The 17025-nt window shown below is 32.9% G+C and overlaps 1 protein-coding gene across 1 annotated transcript in view; it reads left to right on the top strand.

Annotated features, from left to right (window-relative positions):
• The first annotated feature begins 14615 nt into the window (after positions 1 to 14615).
• The window catches only part of LOC124363513 (solute carrier organic anion transporter family member 74D), a 50074-nt gene continuing 47664 nt past the window's right edge, over positions 14616 to 17025 (top strand). The window contains exon 1 of the mRNA XM_046818761.1: positions 14616 to 14746. The gene's annotated coding sequence lies outside the window, so the exon portion shown is untranslated. The remainder of the gene's footprint in view (positions 14747 to 17025) is intronic.

Here is a 17025-nt window from a genome sequence, read left to right as displayed (position 1 = left end):
CCTGTGTTATTACACTTGGAACACATAACTACAGTGTCCTCGAGGCTTCCTGTCAACTCAGAGCCACAGTGGGTTGTGCGACTGCACAGTTCTTCACTCTGATACCAGTAATTTGAAACATGGCGTAGGCCTACACTTTTCAGTTTTAAGCTGGTCGTTCAAAGCAGAACAATTAATATTACACTTTCAACCAGTCTAAAAACAAGATTGTCTGGAATTTGATAATAAGAGTACAGTAACGTCGACTTTAAATAGTTCACATTCTTAAGGAACAACATAATTTAAATGTATCCTTAAAATGCATTTCACATTTAATGCCTATATTTTTGGTATTTTGGATGGTGAGATCCTAGAATTATTTGAACTAGGATACCAAACAAGAATTTAATTGTTTAATAATTTCTTACGGAACGTAAACATTTACACGTGGTCTATGTTTGTGTGAAATTCTTTCGTAAGTCACCTTGGATTCTTTTGTTAGGATGCTTTATTGGATTCTTTTATTTTCTTAACTTAGGGATCTCGTATTCATTCTTAGGGTACAGAGCTCTTTAGGAAACTTGTTTTTTATATATTTCTAAAGATTGTATATACCACAGGAAGATCCACTAGGTGAGTAGGATCCTCCTTAAATAAATTTGTGTCAATCGTTGAAAATGTTCACCATCCTTTGCCATATCTTATGCTGGATTAGGAAATAAATATGCTGTGGAAAACAATTATTAATCTTTTGGTTTGCTTAGTACCCCATACAACACTGTGTTAGTGTTAGCTGTTATCTTGCAACAGTATAAATTCGAAGTGATTGAAGGATTCAAGGCCATTTCTTAGCACATTTACGTTAATTTTAATAACATTTATTTATCTTGAGCTTCAGATACTTGTTTTATATTAATGACTATCCGTTACCCGTGACTTCGCACGCAATTATCTATTGAATAATGACGTCATAGGTATATTCTTTACAAATGGCATTACAAGCACTCTTGAGTTAATGGAAGATATTCCAACCCAGACCGGATTAATGACTTCTTCTCTACCCTCAGTTAGTGATCCTTGGCACTCACATAATCAATATTGCAACTCCGTCAGTATAAAACTCCTCTTTGAAGATTTTTTAAGCCCTATAAAAATTACACTTTGTGTTTAGTACATTGTTTTCTGATACTATTTGCAATAGTCATGGGTTGGCTGCGTAACCTGTTCCTCAATTTCAGTCACGGAGCAAATAGCTCATTGAGTCTTGTTAGAACCTCGTTCCTCTGATTTCCTCCAACTACTGTAAAAAATTTTCGCCTCAAGCGACGCAAACTCCGAGTATCTGACACATCCACAAATGTGTCCATTAAATTATATAGTAAATGTGTATTATCAATTGTATAGTATTTTGGAGACACTAAATTATGTAAATTCGAAACTGCCGCCATCTATACTAAACTTTAAATTTGGAGTACACTACTACCTCACAAAACGCGTGGAATTTCTCGTTTTCGGAGTCTTTTTCGAAAATCTATATATTTTCAAATTTAAAAAATTTCTCTTTTCATGTGAAACCACCGTGAATTATTGAACACTTTTTTTTAATATCCAGCCGTTTCCAAGTGATATGATTGTCAACAAACAGCGCTTCACGAAACCAATATTTCGAGAGGCTGAAATTTTTCATTTCTGTCTATCTGTCTGTCCGCATGATATCTCGTAAATTAAATCATACATTAAAATTATTGCATGGCACTTCATTTCTATATAGTTAACATGGGTTCGATGATAATGAATGTGACTCAATAAAATTTGGGCAATTTTTACATTGGTCTTATACTTATGGCAACAAGAAAATAGGAGGATAAGTTAATTTGTAACCAAACTGAGAACAATCATATGAGGCAATCATTTGTGTAGACTTTTACTTATAGAGTAAAAAGAAAAACAATATAGAAGAATATCAATGTTACATGTCGATGAAATGATTAGATTTCAGCGCACTCTTGCGTTGTAATATCCTCCTTACCTCACTGAAACTTTTATTTGTAAAAAACTGCTATAAAACTTAACTTGATAAACAAAGAGATGAGGTATTTTATGGCAAGATGGAGACTTTAAATTGTGCATTAATTTCCATTTCTACACGGATAATAATAATTGCTATAATGGTGCATGTCCTACCATGGAATTGATATCAACGTTAATGAACCTATCACTTTGGGTGATGCAATTTCTTTTTTGTGTGCCTGGGAGATGTAATAATTTATTTTTCTGTATAATTGTCTACGTTTTTATCTGTCCGGTGTACAAAAAAACGGGTCGCTAAAAAAATCCGATTACAATTTTTTTTATTTTGATCTTAATTTGTTTTTCATATTTTTAACTTTTATTAGATACCAAAAATATAGAATTTTCGTTAACTATTTACAGAGTTATTAAACATTTTATAAAAGTATGTCAAGTTACCTTCTTACATTAGTCATGTTACATATTATATATATTTTCCTATGTCTGTCCGTATTTTATTTTGTCTGTTGGTAAACCCAACTCACTAAAGTTTGACGACAAAAAACAATAGGGAGAAATCTTTTTTGTGCTATTAGAAAATACGAAGAAGGCAGTACTGGTCACATTTTCACCTCTGTGCAAGAAATGAAAACCTTTGTCATCAACGCTCCTGTCCAAAAGGCTCCGGAGAGTTGGCGCAAGTTGCAAAAGTCATTCGTTATTAAAGATCCTTATGATAACGCCAAACACACACACACACACCGTGGTTGATACGGATAAGATAAAACCAACATTTCACTAATTATCAAATCCACAACAATTTATTAGGTGTCTTCACAAAGGATCACAGAACTCTCAACAAAATAATATGGTGTCGGTTGCTAAAATCTTCCTTTGTTATGAGGGAAACTTGAAATAGAAGTTTATGACACAGTGGCTACTTACAACAAGTATAATATGGCAAGATTGGAAATATTAGAACAATTTATTAGGCATGACACCTAATCAACAATGTATTACTGCTATTAAGAAATTTAATGAAATCTGAGTCCAAAAAGCCGAGAAAAACCAGTTCAAGAATGAGAAGAAATGTAGAAAACAACTTTCAATAGCAAAGAAGAAACTAGATCATTATGGTGAGTTAGAAGATCCATACATAAGCTTATGAAGCAGGAATGTACTAAGGTAACATTTCTCATACATATTTTTAGTATTTTAAATTAAAACCCGTTCCTTAAAACCTGGAAGCCTAATTTTCATCTACTTAGGTAGTTCTTGAAGAACCAAAAGAGATATCTATATAATTTTTATTTTATTTTATAGTTGATTTAATTCTTAATAAAATTAATAGAAAAATGTTCTTTATCGTTTAAATATAAAATTAAATTATGCTTTTAATTTTATAACATATTATAATAATAAATATTTTTACATGACTTGCAAAATAGATTCTTATAATAAATGAATCCCACTCATTCGATAGACAAGGCCATCTACTTTAAGAAGAAAAAAACCATTAACCTATGTCTTTTAGCTTCTGAGAAACGTGTAACAGAACTATGAAAATACTACCGCAGAGATAGGGCGTTAGACCCCTCTTGTGAGTTATAGCTTTCAAATTTTGAATGCAACCTCAATGAAGCCTTTTATGCGACACGTGGTATGGTGTACTACACTGTATTAATATTATTCATAATAACTATCTTGTATTAATATGAAAAAGTTAAAGCGGTTTCTACAAGTAAAAAAGTAAATTATAGAGAAATTCTTTCGTATTTATTGAGCTTCTAACCCAGATTTTTTTATGAACTTTTTTTCCCGACATTGCAAAATATTGAGTAAGATTTATAGTAACCAAGACATAACTTTAGCTATTGATTATAATGTGGCGCAATAGATTTTTTTGAGTTTCATTGTTTAAAACAAAGTCACTACCTTTTAGGATAACTTCTTTACACAAATAAAATTAAAAAGGCGTGTTGACCGCTCCGCATTAGCATGTAATTTTGGGCAATTTTGTAGACAGTCGCACAAAAAAGACGCCAAAGAAAAATATGCATTTTTACTGTAGATATTTGGCATATTATATAACTTATCGGTAATTAATAGTTACCGAATTAAAATATTTCAATATTCTTTAAAATAGTTGTAAATGGACTTAAAATTGATAATTGTATTGTATATTACATTAATTATTTTAACAATAACCAAACCAACTTTTACAAACGCGCAAATATGAAAATTAAGTTTGATATTCCATAGTAAAACAAATTACACCAATAACTACGTGTTTCGCAATAAGTATTTTAATATAAAAAATAACACTAGCTATCAATATAACTAGATCACAAACATTCCAAACGCCTCAGTCACTGTTTTCAATGCGGCCATCTCTGACCACTTCGCTCAGGAGACCACTATCAGTAACTTTCAGCCAGAAATGGAACACCCGTCATCCAAAATCAAAAGAGACACTAGCTCGGAAAACATTGCCCTTTTGAATACGTTTTTAAAAAATGAGTCCTGGTCGTTTTTAGACAATCTTGAAAGCGTAGATGAAGCTTACACCGCGTTTCATAATATTTTTGTTTATTACTTAAATGTAACTTGTCCTTTCAAAACTTTTAAAGAGCGCAAACAAGCAAAACAAAATTCTTGGGTGACGAAGGAAATTTTAGAATTACGTGAACGGCTCAAATTTTATCATTCGATTTACATTAGCACCGAAAATGAACAATTTTAAAACTTTTTTTAGAAATTTCAAGAGCAAATATCGGAAAACAATAAAATCTGCAAAAGCACGTGAAATTGAAACAAAATTGAAAAATTGCGAAAACTTTTCCAAAAACTGCTTGGGGCATTATTAAAAATGTAACAACAAAGCCAAATTGCCCAAAAACCTTCCAAATTCCAAAGCTTAAAATCCAGGACGAAATTATTTCAGATCCCTCTAAAGTGGCAAGTGAATTCAACTCATTTTTTTCATCTGTTGCATCACTTGACCCATCATTCAAAGGCCTCAGTTGCAGCGAAGTGTCATCGATGGGACCGGTCTCATCCATGGCACTGTCTCCAGTGAGTGAGGAAGAGGTGGCCCGCGTGATACAGGGATTGAAACCAAAAAAAATCATGTGACATCAACGGCATGTCTGAGTGGCTGCTCAAACGTTGCTCTAAGCATATTTTGGCTCCACTCACAAATTTGATCAACTTGTCTTTCGCCCAAGGCATTTTCCCCTCCCTTTTGAAATCTGCGAAAAGTCACACCCATTTTCAAAAAAGACGATCCTTGCCTTGCAAGCAACTATCGTCCAATTTCAATCCTCCCAGTTATGAGCAAAGTTTTTGAAAAGATTTTTCTTGTCAGATTTGAAAATTTTCTTGATCGTTTTTGAAATCCTCTGTTCCGAACAATTTGGTTTCAGAAAAAACAAATCAACAATCGATGCGGTCACAGACCTAATCGATACAGTTGTCGATGGCCTGGAGAGAAGAGAACATGTGTTAAGCATATTTCTAGACCTCTCTAAAGCATTCGACTGTGTACATCACGAAACACTGTTGTACCAGTTGACGACATGTGGTGTTCGAGGTCTGCCGCACAAATGGATCTCGTCTTACCTCAGGGATAGAAGCCAGTGTGTGCAGATTGCGAATACCCTGTCAGGAAAGGTTTAAAATGACTTATGGTGTCCCACAGGGATCTATCCTTGGACCTGTCCTTTTCCTTGTGTACGTCAACAGATTGAACTCATCGATCCTTACGGGGAGGATGGTTTCAGTATGCTGACGACGATACAACTCTCTGCATCAGAGCAAAAACAAAAGATGAATTAGAAATCAACTCATTTTTAGAACTGAATTCATGTATTCAGTATTTTTCAACACTAAATCTGAGGGCCAACAGTTCAAAATCAAGCGTCGTCAATTTTTTTTCTCCGGCAGCAAGAACCTGACAAACTTCGCTGCCGTGATGGCGGATGATGTTCTAATAGAAGAAACTGATTCCACCAAGTTCCTCGGAATGCACCTAGATCGAGGGGCTGACTTGGGACGATCACATTGACGGCATTTGTTCAAAGGTTTCCTCAGGCATTTATGCCTTACGGAACCTTGCAAAATTCTGCTCTTTGGATATTACTAAGAACGGCCTACTTTGGCTTGGTATATCCACATCTGACATACGGTTTGAGACTGTGGGGCAGCTGTTTCTAAATACAAATTCGAAACGTGTATTTAGAAGTCAAAAGAAAGCTGTCCGAATCATTTCAAAATTGAACTTCAGAGATTCATGCAAAAACACCTTCGGGGAGCTTGGATTGCTGACTTTGCCCTGTCTCTATATCCTGGAGGTTGTCCTGTACTGCCGTTCTAAGTGTAACTTGGTTTCAAGGCGGGGACGTTCACCAGTACGGGACTAGAGGCAGGGACAACTTCCGCGTTCAACAACCCAGAACTGCAGCATTCGAACGTTTGCCGTCTGAGGTTGGTGTCAAGCTAATCAATAAGCTCCCTGAAGAGATCAAACAATTGAATGACCAAAAAAAATTTAAAACTCGACTAAGACATCTTTTGCTGTCGGGGGTGTTTTTACTCGGTTGACGAGTTTATGGAGAGCCGCTGGGACGAAATTCAAAACTAACACCATCAATCCTCTGGTTCTGGTGTGGCAGTGGCAGGATTGTCTGGTGAGAATGAAGATGAGAGTGAATGAGAGAACCATGTGACTGTGTGCGTGAGTGAATGAAGTTTAGGCCTACCTTTTTACTATTTAAATATTTATTTATGACGTTTGTATGCAATTTTATAATTGTTACCGCAATAAAAATATTATTATTATTATAAGATTGTAATACGAGTCGATACAGTGTCTATATACAAAATACAAAACAGTGTTTTAACTATACTCCATATCAGGGCAGTACTAGAGAGTACATTTAATTATCATTTATAACTATAATAATTCACATAACAATGGCAGTTAATAGCAAGAAAAAATTAAGAATTCGTTAAATCTTTTAAATGCAATCCATAATTTGCATCAAATACGAGGGCCACTCTGAAAGTTCTCATATGCCGGCAGGCAGTGAGTGCTTACTGCAATAATCTTGTCATTCTTATCTGATTGTCCAAGGGCCTATCAGTACCTGAGAGCGAGTTGTGTCAATCAGTGTACTTGTGTCATCTGACAGAAAATATAAATTTCGTCATAGTGTTTTTAGAGTATTTTCGAGCTATGTTTTTATATTATCTTGTCTCAAGAGTAATGCGTAGAGGGTCTCAAAATTGTATTTGGTTTTGAAGCACCACCCCGCGCTACTGTTTTAGGTGGTATCCGAAATTTCGAAAGGGCTGTAATTCGCTTCAAGACGACGAACGCTCATGAAGGTCGCTCAAGAAAATCATGTGCACGCTATGATCTCAGAGGACAGATAATACGCTTATGTAGTGACTAAAGCTTCCCTGGGGATTCGATCCGTAGCATTGAGAATAATATTGCACGATTTTTTTAGGTCAGAAAAACGTTTTTTTATGGTTACCTCTCGACTTGACATATGAGCAAAAAACTGAGCGTAAGAGAATCAGCCAGCAGAAGAACCTCACACTTCTTAGGGATGGTAATCATCACACTATTTCCAAAACATTCTATAATTTACAAATTTAATAAGGTGTACTTACTCGTATATTACTTTTTAAAGTAAAAACCTCCAAGTATTGCTCAGCCCTTTGAGCACTCAATGAAATATTTACAGTATTCATCAGTTAAAGCATTATTAATTTTAACAAAAAAATGTATTACATTTCACCCTAATAATGTACAGTGGATTATGTTATAGTATTCCTAATTTAATAAGTATAGCATAGTATAAAATATATCTATAATATGAAAATGTTAAGGATTATGATAAGCTCAGAAACATAAAGAAGATAACAACGAATAGTTGCCAAAATGCAACGATATGCAGTGTTCAACAATAAACTAGATCAAAAAATAATTATATATAAGCATTCTCAATAATTCAATAATTTTCATGGGATTATTACAAAATTTTATACCATGATAATTTGTTTATGTTTATTTTGAAACAATGATAATATTTAGAAATCTTTTTATAAGTGACCGTATTGAAAATAATGGATGACGAATACATTTATTTATTGTTAAGATGGAATATTATTAAAAGTTTTTTTGTACTTTAAATTTTTTGTAAAATTCCAATCAAAATATTACAACAACGGCACTTCCGTAAATATTTCCACCGGTGATGATGACCTCTAGACCCCTATATCACCCTCTGCTGGATGGTACTTACCAGATCGTGCCAAACAGTACCACTGTAAACAAAATTATCTCCAAGGTCATTAACCTGATCGAGCCAAACGTTGGGTAGACTAATGTTTGTTCTCGTTTACGTCTTCGTTTATTAGTAGCACAATTAACATTGTTACATGAGGCGGCCGTTTTCATCGATAAAAACTTCACATAATGATCTCAAGTAATTTAATTGGTGATTATACTCCTGTTGTATTTTATTGCCATCTCGGCTAAGCCACCGTGTCTTATCTGCATCTCTAATGACATAACAACAAGTATTAAAGGCATGAATCATTGTACCTGGTACAATTAAAACTGTCATGCAATAATAGGTCACTACTTGGTACACGAGAGGAAGGAGAATTCTTTAAATACACAAATATAATAGTACTTCAAATTGTTTTTAATCGTTTTGTTTTTTAAAACTGTTTGAAAATCATATTCCAAGCAAGTATGATTTGCGTCAGCTATCTATGAAGATATGAAGCCAACGTATCTATCTTCAACGTATTATTTTCAAAATAAAATAATATTTTACGAGATTTCTTACGACTAGATAAAAGTTTCGAAATGGTGGTCAATAAAATCAAAAACGTTTAGTGCTCGTATTATAATTCTGGATACACTTGAAAGTATCTTTAAACTCCATTGTTAAATACAAATATTTACTGCTGGAAAACTAAATATCATACAAAGATGCATTAAGTGGAAAAGACACATAAAGTTTGTATAGTTTCAATGTTTAGGTTGTCATATCTCCGCAACTAATTACTGATTCGGGTGGCTGAGTGGTTAAAGTGTCAGATTATTAGCCCTTTGACCCGGGTTCGAATCCCGGTTCGGGCATAGTATTTTTGTCTGAAAACAAATCATTATTAGGTACTAGACTGATGATAATTTCAGGTGTACCATTAATTAGACAACGATAATACCACTTCACCTAGACTGTACTACTTTTTGTAGTCTGGGTGTCTCTGATGTCGAAACAATGCAGGGATTTCGTTTTGAGCTTCTTCGTTCTTCGTCACCGACTATTCTTTGGATCCCTTCAGACGAACATGACTCCAGATTTCAGGAGTGAAGTCTTCAACTACATCGGATTTCCCTCTATAGTTGCCTCAAATGCCACGTTTAATTACAGTAAGCAAATATGAGTAAACTACTACCCCTGTGCACCAATTTAAGATTTAACTTCAAATTCCCCGATCTATTTAAGCTAGACGGATGCTTGTTTCTGAATTTGAGGGAAATTTCAAACCTTTAGCTCATATAGTCTAAACAATCCCAAAAACGGTAGGTTTATTATAAGCAAATATGATAAAAACTCTCTTCTTATCGTTGGATTCAGTGAGTATAGAACTCATCAGAGATAAGACTATTCACACAGAAAGGAAATTTTTTGGAGAAAATATTTTCCTCAGTGAATAACGAGAACAATTTTTTTAAATAAAAAACTGGGGTCAAAAGTAATTTTCTTCTTATTTTACTTGTATATTACAATGCGATTTCTGTTTTCTTTTGGGGGATTCACTAGTATTAACAGAAATAAACATGTCTCTGCTAGAAAATTCCAATGTCCTGCAATGCAATTTCAGTTTAGTGGTCCTTACTATAACTCATTACAAACCTTAACTTAATTCGTGGAAAATTTCAATCCTAAACCCTGATATTTCTAAATAACGGAATTATTGTATTGTGTTTAGGATGCCCACGTGTCAATGACTTGATATTTGTATTGTACTACGTCATTTTACGAGAAGTAATTCACTCTATCTTAGTTATACGAGTATAATCTTACGTGTTTGTTTTGTAGATTATACACAACATAATGTTCTTTCCCTGAATAATTACGTTCTTAATATAATACGTGCTACCCTATTGTTCTGCAATTGGAGCATTGAAGGTACTTCTAAATCTTTGTTTTAAAAAATCGCAAGTAAAGAAGAAGCATTTCATCGTTATTTTAGTAACATACACATATGTCCAAAATATTACTCCTGGTATGCGATAACTCGTTTGATAAAATTGAATACAATAAAATATCATGTTTTTGCTGTTTAAATAAAGACAAATTATATTTTCCAAAATTCCTTAAATCTATTTCCCATTAATTTGTTATCCAACTTTTATAAATAATGTACCAAATGTTACATCTTACACTTGATATGTATTTGTGATTTTGTATTTTTCGTTTCTAGAGAAGTTTAATATGTCAGTTTTAAAATAGACTAGAAGAAAATATATTTTATAATTTTTTTTATAAGACAAAATAGATAGTGGGGTCAACTAAAAATACTGTGGTCATCAGATAAAGGACGAACTCAGCTTACTTAATCTTTTATGTGAATCTGTTTTTTAATTATTCTTCAACAGGAAAAGTCGTCTTTATATTCCAAAAAATAAGCAGGAAAATTACATTGAAAATTATAAACCCATTGTCTTTTATCATAAACTCCATGAAAGCGATATCAGTCAATTTTCTACAGTGAAATGTTTAACTACACAAAGAACATTATCTCGACTTACGATGAAAAAGTATATACGATCCATGCTTCAACGCTGCTTTATGTCAAATTGATTTAAGTTTTAATGCTAACAAATGTGTAGTAGTAAGATAGTACTTACCCGTTATTCTATTGCTTATGTTAATTAAAGAAAATATAACAAATTTAACCAAGATATTGGTACAATTTGTACATATTGATGTATTTAGATATTCATTAGATATTTGTCTGTTTTCACGTAAAATAAAATGAAATAAGGATATATTACAACACGTTTGTATATTTGGGTTAAGCTTTAAATTTATACAATATTTTACACCACTACCATGGTACTTGGATAGTAATTAATACATATACCATGTCTTGAGAAAAGTCTTTACTTGGGTCGAGAAAAGATTCGTTAGTAAACAACAAACACTAGATAAACATTTGAAGATAAGTAATCTGCGACTGGAGTTGTTCTACTATCTTTGGAGGAAAACTTGACGTTCTATTGTTTATTTTTTGTAAAACAAAAATTTTATGCCATGTTTTGGAAAAACCAGAACGTTAAGAATTAGTTAAAACTATATTTGTAAGCAAAGTTTACACAGTTTATGAAAATTATCAATACACGTTTATTAAATATTACATTCGCCCACAGAAAACATCGCCGTGAGTGTTGTGTGATCAAAGCAAAGCGAGCAAAATTATAATATATCTTTGATGTACATATGTATGTCTATATAATAATATATTATCTTTGATGATGAAGATGTACTCTGGAATGAACAAAGTATAAGTGTGTGAAAAAGGCAAAACTAATCTATTTAATGACTCAGATCGAACAGTCTAAACTTAAACTATATGATTTACCAACAATACGAGTACGATAAATGTTAAACTGAAATAATAGGTTTTTAGCAATATACTCATGTACCAAACCTACTTGCCCCACGTATAGACCATAAACTACTGTGCCAGCATTCAATAACTGCTGAACTACAGAATACAGGTCACAGTATGTCTGCATTCGTTGACCACCCAGTCGTCAGACGTAGTGCATGTTTTATAGAGTTAGTGAAGTTGACAAACAACATGGTGATTGTGATTCCTGACCTAGGCGTGCCACAACGCTTTGGTAAGATTTGTTTATTTTAACCTAGTTTGTAATTATGTATTAGGTTAGTTCTTTACCTGAAGAAGAGATCAGATTGCAGATCTCGAAACGTAGTGTACTGATTTCTTGTTTCACTGAACGATGGCAAATGTCCGGAAAAATCCTGTTTCCTTCACAATCCTTCCATCGTCATAAATAACCTTCAAACAAAGAACAGTGTATAGTATTAACAGAAAACTAGTATCCGGCCTGGAGACAAATAGTACGAAGTAAATGGCGGAATTGATGTCGATTCCTTAGAGATGTCAGGTATCACTTCACATATCGGAACTTACATATGAACAAATATTAAAATATCTGTTTTAAAACTGGGAAATGCTCTTTAATTTCTTCCGCTCAATCTAAAACATAAATTATATGCAAAAAATAAGCGAATTCCATCACTTGTCTTAAAATCAAAATATCGAAAGTACATTTACTACTTGAACTAATAATTCATTATCAACAATTAAAACAATATTCATGTTTGTGGTAAAAATAAGAGAAATTAAATAAAAAAGCCAACCAAACTCCTTTCAGATGTATATTAAAATACAAAACCATTGCCTATTGATTATTTTACTGTGTTTGTTTTTTATTTAAATGATCCTAATTTTGGAATGTCAGTACAGTTGTGAAAGGTGAAAGGCGAGAAAATTATTTCACTAACTAAAACGAGAAACATGCCCGTTTTCAAAAGAGAAAGTTCAATTTCATTAATATAGCAATTTGATACATGTTAATCGTGGAGTTTAGAGACCAATATCGTATATTTTAATATTATACAAATGAAAATTAATTCTTAAATTAATCCGCAGTCAATTCATCAAACAAATCTATATGGCTATATATTTCATAACCACAGTATGTTAGGCACAATATAGCACAATTACCAAGCATTGATCCGTGGAACTATAGAGTTTTCATACCAATATACGAACAAATTTAAAAATCCTGTCAAAGCTACAGAGATTACATTGTATAATTTTTTGAACAAAGTAAATTTTGAGTATCTAAAAAATCTGTATATATTGATTTTTAACATCTTGTATGGCCTATATTCTTTAAACTTATATACCAATTAACACATACAAAAACAATGAAATGGCTTGAAATAACAAAACAATAATAGCCTATTTGTTTTAGTTTGTTGTGTTTTGTATACATAGTAATACTATCGATTTTTAAATGCCAAAGTGACTTTTTGTTTCTGTATACATATAGTACTAATTATACTATAAAATGCCAAAGTGACTTTGTTTGTTTTGTATACATAGTAATACTAATTATACTATAAAAGCCAAAGTGAATTGGTTTGTTTTGTATACATAGTTAATACTAATTTACTTAAAATAGTTTTTTTGTGTTTTGTATGCATCCTCAATACTAATAATACTATAAATGCCAAAAGAGACTTTGTTTGTTTTGATTTCACGAGTGCTCTATTCAACCGGTTGTACTGAAATGTGACATGGACATTCTTAGGGTCCCTTGTACACTTATAGGCTATACTTATTTTTTAAAATCCCTCCAGATTACGACCCACTGGTCTCTAAAATAGCGAAAAATCCCATTTTGGCCACTAAAAGTTACCACTATTAAAGTTAAATAATGAACTGTTCTGTGGTAAACATTGATTATGGCAGTAAAACCATAATTTAATAAACTTAACCAATATTTTCAATTTGTTCACATTTACAGCGTGAAAGCATATAGTAAGCTGGATAGTAACAACACTTCGTATTTCAAACATTTCAGCAACCGCTGTTGAGCACAGAGTAAGAAATATCCAGATAGGAAAACGTTTGAGTAAATATATACTTTAAACTGTACATTTTTAGTATTAGATATAAAATTTTAGGTTACTAACTTTTATTATAAATTTAAAGACTGTTCTAAAACCCATACTCTTAGTTGTCTTTTGACAGGAGTAGGCTTCTCAGACATGTGTATGTATGTGTATGTGTTTTTTTTCATATTATTTATATATATATATATATATATATATATATATATATAAAACCTTTTACCTTCATTTTATATATATATATATATATATATATATATATCTTTATCGTGGTAAAAGGTAAACTCAAAATTGGCGTTGGAAATATAATTCATTCGAACCAGAAGTGATCATACAGGTGCAAAAGCTTCAAAATTGTGGGAGAAGGCGTGGTTAACTTCTAGCATCTAATTTTGAGCGTAAAATTTAAATTAGTTAAAGAGTTAAATTACAAAAATATTAAACAAAATTATTATTATTAAAATTATTTTCCTGTTTGTCTGCTCCTTGTCTATGAAAAACAAAGATATAATTTGCAATAGAGTCTAGACCTACTATATTATATAAGTAAGTAGTGCTCCACACAGTTTTTCACCAAGATAAACAATAAACAGGCAGGCAAATAACGACACGATATTAAGAAAGACTTCTCGAGCAACTGTGACAAATACTGGACTTCTGAAGGTGTCCCTAAATTTTGAACAGGCTGCGTATATTTTCCGCTCGTACAATCCCATTATGCGTATCATAAAAGGTCAAAAAAACGTGTCCTTGGTTGTTTACTTGGGATCTAAAACCGCTGGTTTTTACGATGAAACGAGGTTTTCTCGAGGAACTCCACTCTTTGATGGCACTGCCGAGGCAGGAGGTCCTGGACGCGGAGGACCAGTCAAGAAGTGGAGGGGAGTGGAGCTGTGGAGCCGGTAGAGTGGTGCAGTCAGTCACAAGCTAGTGTCAGTGAAGTGATGAGTGTGTAGTGAAGTTACAGCATCAACATCAGGGCCGATTAACAGGTAAGCGATTCCCGTTATTTATTTATTTGTTGAATTCATACAATGCTTCAAACATAATTAAGTATGTATCCAGTATTCGAAATGTAAAATATATTGTACTATTGTAAATATTACTTTAGGATGATTATGATATACATGTTGCCTTTTCGTTAATAATAGTAATGCAAGTGTAATTAATTAACTGGTGCAGAGTTTAACGTTCAGAATAAGCTAATTTTATCGAACTGTTTAAATTGGAAGTATACCTCAAGAGTTCGATTCAGATTAAGGAAATATACACTGTTACAATTAGATGTTTTGTCGATGTAAACACGGGTGGCATAAAGGCCGGTAACTGTTTTGTTAACTAAAACATCATTTATTTACTTTTATTTCTTGTGCTTTTCAATTCAAAATTATCTATTTGGTGCAAAATCAAGGTGAATGCAACTGATTTTTTTGTTGAAAGGGTAACAGGATTTCAGACATTTACCATCGTTATATGTTACAAAAGGTATAACACAACGTTTCGAGGATCGGAATTCATCCTCTTAGTCAGGTGGGGGGAGGTGTTAATGTCTGCTTTTTGTGCTTTTTATTGTCTTTTGTCTTCAATTCATAATCAATTATGGAGACTAACTGAAATGACCTGTATGTAAGTTAACCCTAACAGTGTCTTCAAATTGTGCATATGGAAACATTTTCATAGAACCACTACTGGTATTAGAACCGGTACATCTTAAACCTAAGGCAATAATGGCTGCACCTGCTAGATCGTGGCCATAGTGACGTAATCACGAAAGGGCAATGGAGAGGCAATGACCCTCCCGAAATGTTTATCCTTAAAATTAATACATGTTGTAAATATCCAGCTTAGTCTTGATAAAATGCGGTGGCAGTCCAGAATTTTAACCGGAAAAATCTGTATTTAGACCGAACTAAACAAAGGTTAGCAATTTTATTATATAACAATTATATACTATATATCTTCTCTTTTCCTTCCGCAACCGTTAATAAAGTGTTTATATATATATATATATAAAAGTCTAATCTACTTCCATAAACATTTTGTAGTGTAGTGTTACTTGTTACAATACCAAATTGGTATATGAAAGGAATCGTAAACAACATTTAACAGAATACAAAACCTTTACCGATATCAGTACATTATGCTAGCTACATACGAGGACTTAAAGACCAGCGAAGATTTAAATTTTTAACCTGGACTTCCTTAAAAGTAGAGGATAGGTTAAGAATGATTTGACCATGTAGTGAAAGTATTAATCGTTTAGCCGGCTCGGTACGCGCTCAACGATGGTGTATTAGGTTCTGTTCCGACGTTCCCCTGGTCGCACAAGCGGGTCAGCAGGAACGGCAGTAACGGTTCTGTCAGCTGTGTAGCGGCGGTTAATTATCAGCTGATAGCTGTTATCTGTTCCTGGAACGGCTGATCTGGAGCGAGGAACAGCCTTGATGGCATATAAACTCGGCTGTCGCTTCGCGTCTTCTTCATTTTATGTACAAAACTGAGATGAAGGATAACAATTTATTAGTTGGGTTTTAGATAAATCTAAGACTTTTCATATTTCACCACGTAATCTCTTGCTGCAATGATACATGTTTTACAGGAATTAAAATAAGAGCTACAGAATATACTTGTTGTGAATCTTCATTTTCACTAAGATATTGATATTTTTCAATTCATGTTTACAGAAGGACTTCAAATCTTTTTGGGAAAATTTCATCCATATCAGTGTAGGACTGTTTACCTTGAAACGTAAATTTTCAGTTTGTTAGAGGTAATATGGTTAGAGGTTTCGACAATTTTCTATTTTTCTCATTTAGATGAAGAAAAATTAATGATCTATTAATCATGGTTGTGATACCTGATATTTTGATTTAACAATACTCCAATGATTTCCAAGCACAGCTACTGATGAGAAATTAAATCTAAAAGATTATTATGATTTTTAATAAGACGTACTAAATATAAATATAGTATTTGTTTAGTAATATTATAGTACACTCACAATGTTTAGGAGTATTTAATGTTTTTACTCTTTGAACATATTCACGCCAAATTCGTTTAAAAATATGGCGTATCAATAACGTGAAAATGCTATAAATCATTAGCTAAATCTCTTCACCAATCGAACTGCAAAATGATGTAGATGAGACTCACTGGACTTTGCTTTGCTAGTTCGTAAGATAATATTTAGTATCCGCATACCCAAGTTCATTGGAGTACTTACTTATCAATACAAGTCCACTCTCTAAAATTGCAGCTACAATGGTAGGAG

Source organism: Homalodisca vitripennis, chromosome 5 (genome assembly GCF_021130785.1).
Source record: "Homalodisca vitripennis isolate AUS2020 chromosome 5, UT_GWSS_2.1, whole genome shotgun sequence".
NCBI classification, from domain to species: domain Eukaryota; kingdom Metazoa; phylum Arthropoda; class Insecta; order Hemiptera; family Cicadellidae; genus Homalodisca; species Homalodisca vitripennis.
The sequence above is the reverse complement of the archived record's forward strand: the minus strand, read 5'-3'. Positions and strand labels throughout refer to the sequence as shown.